The sequence below is a fragment of the Pleurodeles waltl genome, chromosome 5, assembly GCF_031143425.1.
Source record: "Pleurodeles waltl isolate 20211129_DDA chromosome 5, aPleWal1.hap1.20221129, whole genome shotgun sequence".
NCBI lineage: Eukaryota > Metazoa > Chordata > Amphibia > Caudata > Salamandridae > Pleurodeles > Pleurodeles waltl.
In genome coordinates this window covers 1,501,706,607-1,501,720,174 of record NC_090444.1, presented here as the reverse complement: position 1 = coordinate 1,501,720,174, position 13,568 = coordinate 1,501,706,607, and positions in this window count along the sequence as shown.

The following is a 13,568-nucleotide window of genomic DNA, read 5'->3' as shown; positions in this document are numbered from 1 at the left end:
TCCGCCATTGGCCTTGCTCTGATGGGAGCCGTTTCAGGATTTCTTTATAGTACTATGGGCATTTGTGCTTTTGAGAATTCCGTATTAGGCATGTATTAAAGGAACTCCCAAAAACTACAGTAACTCACATAATAGAAGCCCCAATACTTTTGTGCCCAATGACTTTATGGCAATTTCTGAGGGAATTCATATATGTCACATTACTTACAGGCTGCATGATTATCTTTCGTGATTCATGTGTTTTATTCATGATTTATGGTGACAGATGATTATTCCTGTAGTGTAATGCTGCATTTTCATGCCCTGAGTATATTCTGATATTGTGAGATATGTCACTTGCACGCAGACTTTCTCTCATTCATTTATTAACACTTCTACCTATTCACTATGAAGCAAAAATTATCAATCACAGCTAGGTTCATTCACTGTCATGCGCTCCCATCTGTTGGAAAGTGGATTATTGGTAAGGGCAGGTAAGTACCTACACTTAGCACTGGCCACTAACCCCCACTAGGTTCAGTTAGGTCTCAATAAATTAGCCCCAGCTCAACCCTTGGTAGCTTGGCAATGAGCAACAAGACTAATTTAGGAGACAAAGAGTGTAAAGCATACAAGTATCACAAAACAGTAATTAAATAATAACAGGTGTTAGAAATGGGGTCTTTGGTTGGCAATCAGGTTCCCCCCTGTCCAAGCAAGGACCCTCACCCCAGTCAGGGTAAGTCATATACAGTCCAAATTATCCTGTGCCCACCCTCTGGTATCTTGGCACTGAGCAGCCAGGCTTAACTTAGAAGGTAATGTGTAAAGTATTTGTGCAATAAATCATGCAATAACCCAGTGGAAACACCACTAAAAGACACCACACAGGTTTAGAAAAATATAAGATATTTATCTGATTCATTTAAGATCAAAAACAAGCAAAATTTGATATTCTCTATTTGAAAATATCACTTTGATATGACTAAGAATCATCTTAAGTTCTTAAAAAGCAGGAAGTGTCCCTTGCAAACACAAAGTACCTGGTTTGTGTCTAAAATATCCACACGAGACTGCAGAGGAGGAGATGATTGAAAAACTGGGAATGGTTGCGTCAGTTTTTCTGGGCGCACACAGACGATGTGTCGATTCTTTTCCATGCAGCAAGGGAATTGCATCGATTTACGGCACGCAAGCTTGGGCCTTCTTTGGATTGCGGGGTATTTGGACGCCCGGGGGACGATGCAGAGAAATCCTGGGCATGCAGGACGAAGTCATAGGAGCTTCATCGATCCGGTGGGCGATGCAGAGAAGTTTCTGTCGCACGGCAGGTGCTGCATAGATTCCTCTCGCAGGAAGTCGGGCTGTAACGTTCCAGCTCAGCGATGCATCGCTCCGGTGGGCCGTGCATCGAAGTTCAGGTCACAACGTTGGCGCTGCATCAATCTCCACTCAGGGAGCCGGGCTGCGTCCTTCTGGTTCGGCGTGTGGTGATTTTCTCACCACGGGCAGGCTGTGCATCGATTCCGGCAGGCTGTGCGTAATTTTTTTGCTGCACAAGGAGTTCTTTGCAGAGATTAAGGGGGTCATTCTGACTTTGACGGGCGGCGGAGGCCGCCCGCCAAAGTCCCGCCGGCAGAATACCGCTGCGTGGTCAAAAGACCGCCGCGGTAATTCTGAGTTTCCCGCTGGGCTGGCGGGCGACCGCCAGAAGGCCGCCCGCCAGCCCAGCGGGAAACCCCCTTCCATGAGGATGCCGGCTCCGAATGGAGCCGGCGGAGTGGAAGGGGTGCGACGGGTGCAGTTGCACCCGTCGCGATTTTCAGTGTCTGCTTGGCAGACACTGAAAATCTTGGTGGGGCCCTGTTAGGGGGCCCCTGCAGTGCCCATGCCAGTGGCATGGGCACTGCAGGGGCCCCCAGGGGCCCCGCGACACCCGTTACCGCCAGCCAGGTTCTGGCGGTCAAAACCGCCAGAGCCAGGCTGGCGGTAAGGGGGTCGGAATCCCCATGGCGGCGCTGCCCGCAGCGCCGCCATGAAGGATTCCCCAGGGCAGCGGGAAACCGGCGGGACACCGCCGGTTTTCCGTTTCTGACCGCGGCTGTACCGCCGCGGTCAGAATGCCCATGGGAGCACCGCCAGCCTGTTGGCGGTGCTCCCGCGGTCGTTGGCCCTGGCGGTCCATGACCGCCAGGGTCAGAATGACCCCCTAAGTCTTTTTGGCCATGAGACTTAAGAAAACAGGAGGCAAGCTCAATCCAAGCCCTTGGAGAGCACTTCTCAGCAGAGCCAGAGAGCAGTAAGGCAGCAGGGCAACATCACGGCAGCAGTCCTTTTCAGAAAAGCAGTCATGTGAGTCCTTTGGGCAGCCAGGCAGCTTCTCTTGGCAGGTTACAGGTTCTTTTGCCGAGTTTCCTTCCCAGGAAGTGTCTGAGTTGGTAGGGTCAGGGACCCAGTTTATATACCCAAATGTGCCTTTGAAGTGGGGGAGACTTCAAAGAGTGGCTTAGAAGTGCAAAAGGTCTCCTTTCAGTTCAATCCTGTCTGCCAGGCTTCCAGTAGGGGGTTTGGCAGTCCATTGCATGAGGGCCGGCCACTGTTCTTTGAAATGTAAGTGTCAGACCCTCCACCCTTCCAGCCCAGGAAGACCCATTCAGTATGCAGATGTGTGCAGGTTTGACTGAGCATCCTGTGTTTGTGGTTGTCTGGATGAAATGCACAAGGGAGCTGCCAACCAGCCCAGATGTGGATTATAAGTCACTGAAAGATTTGGGGCCATATTTATACTTTTTGACGCAAAACTGCGCTAACGCAGTTTTGCGCCAAAAAAATTTGCGCCGGCTAACGCCATTCTGAAGCACCATGCGGGCGCCGTATTTATTCAATGACGTTAGCCGGCGTTAGCCGCCGGCGCTGTCTGGTGTGCGTTGAAAAAAACGACGTACATCAGGCAGCGCCGGCGTAGGGGGAAAATGGCGTATGGGCGTCCACAAATGGTGCAAGTCAGGCTGAGGCAAAAAAATCGCCACAACCCGATTTGCGCCATTTTTTTACGACGCCCATCCCCCATTGAAATGACTCCTGTCTTAGCAAAGACAGGAGTCATGCCCCCTTGCCCAATGGCCATGCCCAGGGGACTTCTGTCCCCTGGGCATGGTCATTGGGCATAGTGGCATGTAGGGGGGCACAAATCAGGCCCCCCTATGCCACAAATTTTTTTTAAAAAAAATACTTACCTGGACTTACCTTAATGTCCCTGGGATGGGTCCCTCCATCCTTGGGTGTCCTCCTGGGGTGGGCAAGGGTGGCATGGGGGTGTCCCTGGGGGCAGGGAGGGCACCTCTGGGCTCATTCTGAGCCCACAGGTCCCTTAACGCCTGCCCTGACCCAGGCGCTAAAATCCGGCGCGAATGCGGGTTTTTTAGACCCGCCCACTCCCGGGCGTCATTTTTGCCCGGGAGTATAAATACGACACATATGCATCGCAGTCATTTTTTAAGACGGGAACGCCTACCTTGCATATCATTAACGCAAGGAAGGTGTTCACGCAAAAAAATGACGCTAACTCCATGAACTTTGGCGCTAGACGCGTCTAACGCCAAAGTATAAATATGGAGTTAGTTTTGCGTCGAATTTGCGTCGAAAAAAACGACGCAAATTCGGCGCAAACGGAGTATAAATATGCCCCTACATTGCGAAGAAATGCTAACTTTCTAAAAGTGGCATTTCTGAAATAGTAATATAAAATACAACTTCACCAGTCAGCAGGATTTTGTATTACCATTCTGGCCACACTAAATATGACCTGTTTACCCCTTTTTAAACAGAATCTACCACTCAAACAGTTTATGAGGGTAGCCTTAATGTTAGCCCATGAAAGGAGCAGGCCTCACAGCAGTGGAAAATGAATTTAGGAGTTTTCCACTACCAGGATCTATAAAAACACATGTGTTCATGTCCTGCCTTTTACTTACAATGCACCCTGCCCTGTGGGTTACCTAGGGCCTACCTTAGGGGTGACTTATATGTAATGGCAGGCCTGAGACATGGTTAAGAGGCTACTTATGTGGGTGGCCCAATCAGTGCTGCATGCCTGCTAGCAGAATTTCATCTACAGGCCCTGGGCACACGTAGTGCACTTTACTACTTATAAGTAAATTAAATAAGCCAATTGGTTATGAGCCAATGTCACCATGTTTAAGGGAGAGAGCATATGCACTTTAGCACTGGTTAGCAGTGGTAAAGTGTGCAGAGTCCTAAATCCAGCAAAAAACAGTGTCAAAAAGTGGAGGGAGGCAGGCAAAAGTTGAGGGTGACCACCCTAAGGCTGTCGGGTCTAACAACAGGGAACAGTTTAAAAGCTCAAAACCAATGTATAACAATAGGACATATTTTCATCTTTAATTTGAGATCAAAATGAATGGAATCTGATAAGGGGAACCGGAGATATGAATTTTTAAAGCATTAATGGTTTCTAGCACATAGAAAGGAAAAGTGCCAATCTAGTCATCTGGTTGCACCTCAGCATGGGCAAAGTCAAAGTTTAAGGCTGACCACGATTGAGCCCTGTTCGGCTACAGCAAGCGGGAGGCCTCGGTCAAAAGTTTACCTTCAGACTTAGACGTTTTCTTGAAGATTTTCTTCAGTGGGACAAAGTCGCCACTCTGATCTGACCTCCCTGGAGCCCTCTTCGGATACAGGTCGCAGGAGACCTCGGTGAAGATCTCTACATTCAGACTTAAATGATTTTTCGAGACGAAAATCCTTGTCTGGGCCAAACCTGAATCTTGATCCGACATCCCTGGAGCCCTCCTTGGATATGCTGCGTGGGAAGTTCCGGTCAACTTTCTACGTTCGGACTTAGTCACTTTTTTGGAGCTTTTTCCATCCATTGGCGGTCGTCCCTCCTTAGCAAGCCAATTTCAATGCAAGGTCATCGGATCACCTTTTTCACAGCCCCTGGTGAAGTCCTGGAAGTCAGCCCGGGTCGCGGTTGAGGCAAGCCAGCTAGACTCACCACAACGGGTCGGTCGCTTTAAGGAGCTTTTTACAAAAAGTTATTAAATCTTCTCCAAACTTCTGGATCTTCTGCCAGAAGGTCTTTGAAGATCCTTTAGAAGTCCACAACTTGTCTCAAGGTTCCAGAAGCTCTGAGTTGCTCCTTGAGGGTGCGGGCTCCAACACCCAGAATGCACCTGGCTGAAACTCCAAAATGGCTGCTGGACAGTGTCAGCTAGTCAGTTCCTTCAGGATCTGATTCAGGGCACTCTGGTTAGCTATTTTTCACCTGTAGCAAGCAGGGAGTCCCTTCTGGAACCAGTTGAAGCCAGGCAAAGTCCTTTTTGTGGTGAAGCCCGTGTGTGCAGCTGGTGCAGTCCTTCAGAGTGAAGTGTCCAGGTGCAGGTCAAGGGACCAACAGGACAGTTCTTCTTCTTCTGATGTTCTTCCTTTTAGGGATCTGAGGTGTGGATGCAGCTCTGTCATATTTATCCTTGCTCCTGGGTGGAAAGCAGGGGGGTCCTGGTTGTACAATCACAGACTGGCTCCTTCCCCCTTTGATGACCACTTCCTGGGAAGTGGGGCAAAAATCAATCCCAGAGAGCAACATTCTTCAAGAATCCAACATGGCTGATTTTTGGAGGTTAGATCTGGCTGAGCCCACCCACTGGTGTGGCTATAAATCCTAAACACACCCCTCTGCTGCCCTCTCCTAATCTAATCAAGATGGCACCTAATTATCTGAGGTTGCAGGAAGTGAGGGCTGTCCTGAGCTGCTCCAAATATCCTTCCCTGCCTTTGAAGACCAGTTTGACTGCTCTCCCCCCATCCTGTTTCCCCATCTGCTGAGGCAGATCTCCTCCCCCATGCACCTCCTTTGTGTTCAGCCTAGGCTACTTCACATCTCATCAAGGCAGCTTGGCCAGGCTGCCAGAGGCTTGCTAATCAGAGAAGGGCACTATAGAGCTAAAGTTGGCAACTTTCACGTAGAATTTTAAAACTTTTTACCTCAACTAGTCGTATTACATCCAACAATTGTAAGTTGTGAAATTTACTATAACAATCAATTGGATACCAAACGCAAGGTATCTGGCACTTAAGCGGACTTTGTTAATTAAAATAAAATCTGCCCATTTTAGCCTATGGAGGCCATTCACTACAGTGAGGGAAAAACAAATATGGCTGTTTTTTACCTCACCAGGGCTTACAAAACAATTTTATAAGGTCCCTGCTTATAGTTACATGGCACCCAACCCTAGGGGCACATAGGACACACCTTAGGGGTGACTTATATGTAAAAATAATGTAGTTTAAGACTTTGGAAGTACTTTTAATTTCAATGTTGAATTTGCATATAACATTAGTTTAAAAGCAGCCAGCAAGGAAGGCCTGCCTTTAAAATGACACTGGGTACATCGGCAATGCACCTATGAGTGCACTACCTGTGCTGGGTCCCTAAACGTACATGCCCTACCATATACTAGGGACTTAGAGGCAGATTGATACTGCCAATTATAATTAGCCTAATTTGCATAATCACTTAACAGAGAGCACTGGCGCTGGTAAGCAGTACCCAGGGCACAGCCAAGAGTCAGTAACCACCAGTATCTGTCCAAAACATTTGGGGGTGACCAGGGCAAAAAGGAGGACTTTCTTGCACCATCCATTTCCATGAACACTGACTCACCCTGTCTGACAATCTACACACTCATTCTTATTCATTCTCAATAACTCACCCTCACTTCCAGTAATTCTCTCTCACTATTTCTCACTGATTCCAACTCACTTAATGACTCTTTGTCACTCATTCTCACTCAGTACTAGTCACTCACTCTCTAATTTAAACACACACACATGCTGACATATACACATGCTCTATCTAACTTAATTGCAATCCCACACACTGACAGAACATACATTTAAACACATTTACCTTACCTCTCTGTCTGTCAGTGAATGTCTACCCTGAAGTTGATCATCACTCTGCTCTTGGCACTGATTGTGCCATTTCTGAGGCCAGGGGTCTCGCAAAAGCAGTGTCCAGGGTTGCAATCATCAAGCCAGGTTCGCAGTTGCTACTCCTGAAAACCTCAAATCTCTGCTCTTCCTTCTATCCTGTGTGCCTCCCTTTCACCCCCTCTATGTCTCTTTCTGAGTTCTCTCTCACCGGTCTCTCTTTCTTGCTACTCTTACTGCTGTTTCCTAGTTTCCTACTCTATCTTTAAACTTGCTGTCTCACCTCTCTCTTTCCTATCACCCCTTTCTCTCAGATGTATCTTTGTCACATGTTCACCCTCTCTGCTTCTCTTTCTAGATTGTCTTTGTCACACCTGTCTCTTCTTCTATTTCTTTCTCTCCTAGCTGTGTCTTGCTAATTTTTCCACCTGTCACATTTCTCACATGTTTCCCTCTCTGCCCCAGTAGTCTCTTTTTTGCCTGTTGCCCTTCATGTTTCACCTGTCTGTGTGGTGTGTTTTATTCCTCTCTTCTAGTCTTTCAACCTTCCCTGGTCATCTATTAATGCTTCTTTTCCCTCCCTCTCATCTGACAATTCAGAGTTTAAAAGATATTTAGACTCCTGTTTTGACAGTCATCTCAACTCGGAACAATAATTCAATTATGTTGCAACTGTTAGTTTCGGTTTGAGGACATCCCTTCAAAACATCCCTTTAAGGCAGCTCATGACAGGGCCCTCAGTTCAGGATAGTGGACATATTTTACCTCATTGCAGTGTCAGTTTCACTGTTGAGTTTATTTCTGCCAACCAAAGGTTCCTGTTTACTGCAGGATAAGAAAGTTTAAAAAGGCTCAGAAGAGCACTGTTTAACTTTTGTTTCTGGCTAACGGTCTCTTATGCCAGGGGTCACAGCTCCTGCTCCAGGGATTGCAAGGGACAATTCAAGGGTTGCTGTTGCGACCCCTGGTGACCCCTAAATCACGTCCATTGATTAGAATCATATGTGAAACAAGATTGAAGTTTAGTCCCACAAAGAAAAGAGTAAGCTTGAAGAAGGTCTCTGGCTGTTATGGGAAATGATAACCTGTGGTTTGTGGATGCAAGAGGAGCCAGTAGGGACATCTGGGAGACGTGGTCTTTGGATCTGTTGGAGATTTTTCTTGTTGTTAAAGCGTTTCTGCTTCTGACATGAAGTGTGAAAGCTTCTTGATCCAATGAAGTAAAAGTATAAAAGAGATTTAAGCATACACTTCAACACCTTGTCCTTATAGGAAATGAAACTTTCCTTCACAATAGCTAAGCAATTCTTCATTCATGTTTAAGGCTGATGTTATGGTATCTTTTACGTGGGTGTAGAGCCCGTTTTATTAACACACCACCAATCATGAAATATTGAAGTGATGGTTTTTTCATGATTGGTGTTGAGTGAAGGTGTCAATATTTATGCAACCCAAACATATTGAAGGACAAATATATTATTCCTTCTTCTGGTGATTGAGTGAGTATATCTTCATTCATCATAGCAATATATACCACTGAGTATCACTTTATACCACATTGTTGTATTCATTGGGCCTGATTTAGACTTTGGCAGAGAGACTAAAGCAAAGTTCTGTCAGTTAGTCAGGCTGAACTTCATTATGTGGATGGCAGAGACTTCTCCATCTCCACTGCCTACAAACACACCAATGTCCTGACGAAGTAAAGACCGTTAGAGATTTGGCCATGTGTCCACCTGCCCTATTTGGGGTGGGTGAACATATGGCCATTTTTCACTGTCCTTCACCGCCAGGTAAAACCTGGCAGTAAGGGGCAGTGAAAACTGTAAAATGACCCCACCCCCATACCATGAGAGAAAACTCCCATTGGGAGGGGTCATTGCTTTTTATTTTAAAAACGAAAATCTGCTTTGGAATTTTCTATTTGAAAATAAACAAATGTTTGAAGTAGAAGGCACAGCTCTGTCATATTGACAGAGCCGCCCTTCAAACTTTCGAAGCAGTTACAGGAGCCACTGTGATGGTGGTTCCTGCAAATGCAAGTGTTGGAAATGGCCTCTCTGAAGGGTCACCCCAAAACTTTTTTAGCCTTTCTCCTCTTCTTTTTCTGATCTTATTTTTGCTGGCTTTTTGAGTCTGGACACTTTACCATTGCTAACCAGTGCTAAAGTGCTTGTGCTTTCTCCCTAAAACATGGTAACATTGGCTCATACTCAATTGGCATATTTAATTTACTTGTAAGTCCCTAGTAAAGTGCACTTAATGTACCCAGGGCATGTAAATGAACTGCTACTAGGGGGTCTGCAGCACTGATTGTGCCACCCACTTAAGTCCCTTAACCAAGTCTCAGGTCTGCCATTGCAAGACCTGTGTGTGCAGTTTCACTGTCACTTCGACTTGGCATTTAAAAGTACTTGCCAAGCCTTAAACTCCCCTTTTTCTACATATATCACCCCTAAGGTAGGCCCTAGGTGATTCATAGGGCAGGGTGCAATGTAGGTAAAAGGCAGGACATGTACATATGTGCTTTATATGTCCTGGTAGTGAAAAACTCCTAAATTTGTTTTCCACTACTGTGAGGCCTGCTCCTTTCATAGACTAGCATTAGGGCTGCCCTCATATACTTTTTGAGTGGTAGATTCTGATCTGAAAGGGGTAAACAGGTTATATTTAGTATGGTCAGAATGGTAATAGAAAATCCTGTTTTTTGGTGAGGCTGAATTTAATATTACTATTTTAGAAATACCACTTCTAGAAAGTGAGCATTTCTCTGCACTTGAAACCATCTGTGCCTTACAGCCTGTCTCCAATCAACTTCTGGTCTGTGCTGGTTGACAACTCCCTTGTGCATTTCACCCAGACAACCACAAACACAGGATGACACTCAATCACATCTGCATTCATCTGAATATTAAATGGGTCTTCCTGGGCTGGAAGGGTGGAGGGACTGACACTTACATTTAAAAGGCCAGTGGACTGCTCTCACACAATGGACTGATAAACCCCCCACTGGGACCCTGGCACACAGGACTGGGCTGCAAGGGGAATTTGTGCACTTCAAAACTACTCTTTGAAGTCTACCCCACTTCAAAGGCATTTTGGGGGTAAATAAACTGGGTCTCTGATCCCACTAACTCAGACACTTCTGAACCTATACCAGCATCCTTACAAGAGGAACTTCCAAGCTGCCCAAAAGACTCATCTGGACTGCTTTGCTGAGAAGGACTGCTGGCCTGCTGTTGCCCGGATGCCCAGCTGGCCTCTGACTTTGCTGAGAAGTACTCAGCCTTCCCCAACACTGCTCTCCAAGGGCTTGGATTGAACTTGCATCATGAAGTTTCGGGGATAAAAAGACTTCATCTCTTCAGGAAACTCTATGTGCGTCGAAAATCGACGCACCACCTACCGCAATCGACATAAAGCCTGCATTGCAACCGAGAAATCATCGCAATGCCGACCGGAACGACGCAGCCCCGACTGGAAATTCGATTCAGAGCCTGCCATGCGAAGGAAATTCAATGCATCGCCTACTGGATCGACGCAGCACCCGTGCCTTCTCCTAGCGCATCAAGGATTTTTCTTGCTTCGTCCCTGGGCATCACAATATCCCCGCACCGCAGTGAGGAACCAAGACTGCGTGCCAAAAAATGACGCAAACACGTTGCAGCATGGAAAGAAACGAAGCACCGTCTGTGCCTCATCGGAAAATTGGACGCAACACCTTATTTTTCCACGCATCTCCTCCTCTATGGTCTCCATGCATCGTTATTTTTGGTGCATAACAGGTACTGCGTGTAACAAAGAGACAACTGTTTTCTAAGGATTGAGACTCTTTTAAACCTTTTAAAAGTGATATTTCAACTTGTGCTTCTTGGATATTTGTCGTTTTGACCTTATTCAGATAAATATTATCTATTTTTCTAAACCTGCATGGTGTATTTTTGTGGTGTTTTCACTGTGTTACTCTATGATTTATTGAGTTAAGCCTGACTGCTCAGTGCCAAGCTACCAGAAGGTGGGCACAGGATAATTTGAATTGTGTATGACTTCTCTGACTAGGATTATGGTCTCTACTTGGACAAGGGTGTATACCTCTGCCAAATAGAGACCCCATTTCTAACAGCAAGATATTGTAATGATACTTAATCCATTCGCTAAAGTCAAAATCAGGCCAATAATTTTCCCCTGAAATTCTGGTAATCATGAGTTAAAAGGTGTAGGAGGCATCTGGTTCCCCAAAGTCTTCCTTACTAGCCAGGGATCTGCAGTGACCCATAGAGAATTAAAATGAGCCTCAGTGTTCATATGTCTTCTGTGTCCTGACTCCTCTCCCATCATGTCCAATCATCTAACAAGCACAACACCAGTCTCAGAGATGAAAAAGTGCTCTTGGACCTCCAAGATCTTGACTGTTCTTCCCCTCTCCTTTCTCAGATGCAATAAATAGGAAATTACTCTTGGATGTGGCACATCCTCCTTTGTATCTTGCTCCTTGATTGGTAAATCAGGGTCTTCTTCATTGCCCATTCCCTTGCGGCCCAATGGCCTAACCCCATTGAGAAACCTTACTTTACCCCCTTTAACTTGTCTCTGTGTGTATAACACATAACTGGTAAATATTCCCCTGTTCTGTCAAGCAATCAACAGATACCATCCTCTCTTTAAGCCATGCCCAGTCACCTACTCTCCAGTCAGTGTTTTGCTTCCTGAACTTTAGCTTGCTCCCACTCATATGACGTGTCTCTTTAACAGTTCCTAATCTATCCTCCGAAAGAACTGCCTTCCTTGAGGTGTGGAGGTGTCCACATGCATCTTTTTTTAAACGACCTCGGAATGCCACTTTGTTTCCTTGTAATGCCTAAGTCAACTGATGTCACTTCAACACACTGCTAAAACTGGTCTCAGCAATCTCATTGCAAGGTGAGTTTGGGACTGTGTGGGGTGCTGTCCCCCAGGGAGCAAAGGACCATAATGGCTCAGTGAGTGTCATCTTATCTCAAGAACATTTCATGATCTATTGTGATAGTATTTAATGACCATACTATCACTAGGTATGTAAATGTGCCTTTCTGTTGTAGAGCAGAAGAATACTCAAAGTGTTCTGGGTGTTAAATATTTTACTAGCTTTTGTAATCTAATAATGTTGTACAAGATGTAAGGTTTAATACTGTGCATAAACTGGTTATCCAGGTACAAAACCTTAATGGAAATCTTCAGCTGCTTTTGTAGCCAATGCAAACTGTGAATATGGCAAGCCATAAGTCAAGTTTGTGGTTTCCTATTATTATGGAAATATCAAGATTTTAAACCATATGCAGTTCATTAACAACAGATTTAAAGGTGCACAAATGTCGGAAAGGTCAGTAGTCTCAGCAGAAACCTTTTGGTGCTGTCCCAGCAGAGATGTGATTCCTTCTGATGGCAAGGCAGATAGGATTAGATAAACAATGTGTTTACTGTAAATACGCAGGCATATAGAACGTTTATCTAGGCCATTAATATGATGGAAGATTTGAATTTAAACTCAGGTTCTGTGCATAGGTAAATGGGACTAGACTAGACATGCCACTGTCCCTACTTGCAAAATTAATTATTTACAGGAAAATGAGTTTCTTCACTCCTCACATAATTGTCTGGACGGGCTCCCTGGCTTGCCTGGATAAGACATTAGGTTTATTTTTCATTCTATATGCTTTTTTGCAGTATAGTTTTGCTCAGATGGTTATGAGATTTGTGTCTAGGGACGTTCACATGCAACTTCTTCAATAACATGCATAGGAGTAATATCAGTAGGCATAAAGCTTACCCATCTTCTGGAAGAGGTAGCAAAGGTAGCTATGAACCATCTTCTGGAAGAGGTAGCAAAGGTAGCTATGAACAGCACAGTGGCAATTAGGAACACCAGCCATTAAGTTTGACCAAATCCAGGACCCTGATACACCTAGGCAGGAAAATGTTCCCTTGGGTCTTGCCATTAGAGCATTTTATGCAAATAAAACAAGAATGAGCTTTGCAAACCTTTTCATTTGGAAACGTCTTGATTTTGAATACTATGGACAGCTTTGGCAAATTCTTGATTTACCTGGTCAATTTCAGTATGAGGACTCATGTCCTATTGTTGACAGGAGGTTACAAGAGAGCTGTGGAGAGTATGCATTATCTTCAAAGAGCTGTAAACTCAAACACAATACAATAAGATCTCAGTGTTAGGGATTAGAAACAGTGAACAATTGTGCAAATCCATCTCCTCTCCATATTTGACCAAGTCCTTTCTTTGACTCTTAGATTGTCTTGCATCTGCCCCTGAGTGTGAGAAACTGGGTTGTTGGTTGACTGGGATGTGAGCTCTAGTCAAGCAACATCTACAATCCCTTGCAGGGAAACCACAAAAAGTCCCTAATTTAACCCGTAGTTAAACTTGGGTAGCTTGACACAAAAAACAATCAGGCTGAACTTAGAGGCAAGTATTGATGCAACACACAAACAGCAATACAGTGAAACAAAACTAAACACTAAAGATCCCAAACCAATTTAGAAACATAGAAAACATTTAATAAATTATATGACACCAAAACCATAAGCATCCAATTAGTAGAACTGAAATTATGATATTTTGAAGTTTAAGTCCTCAGTTT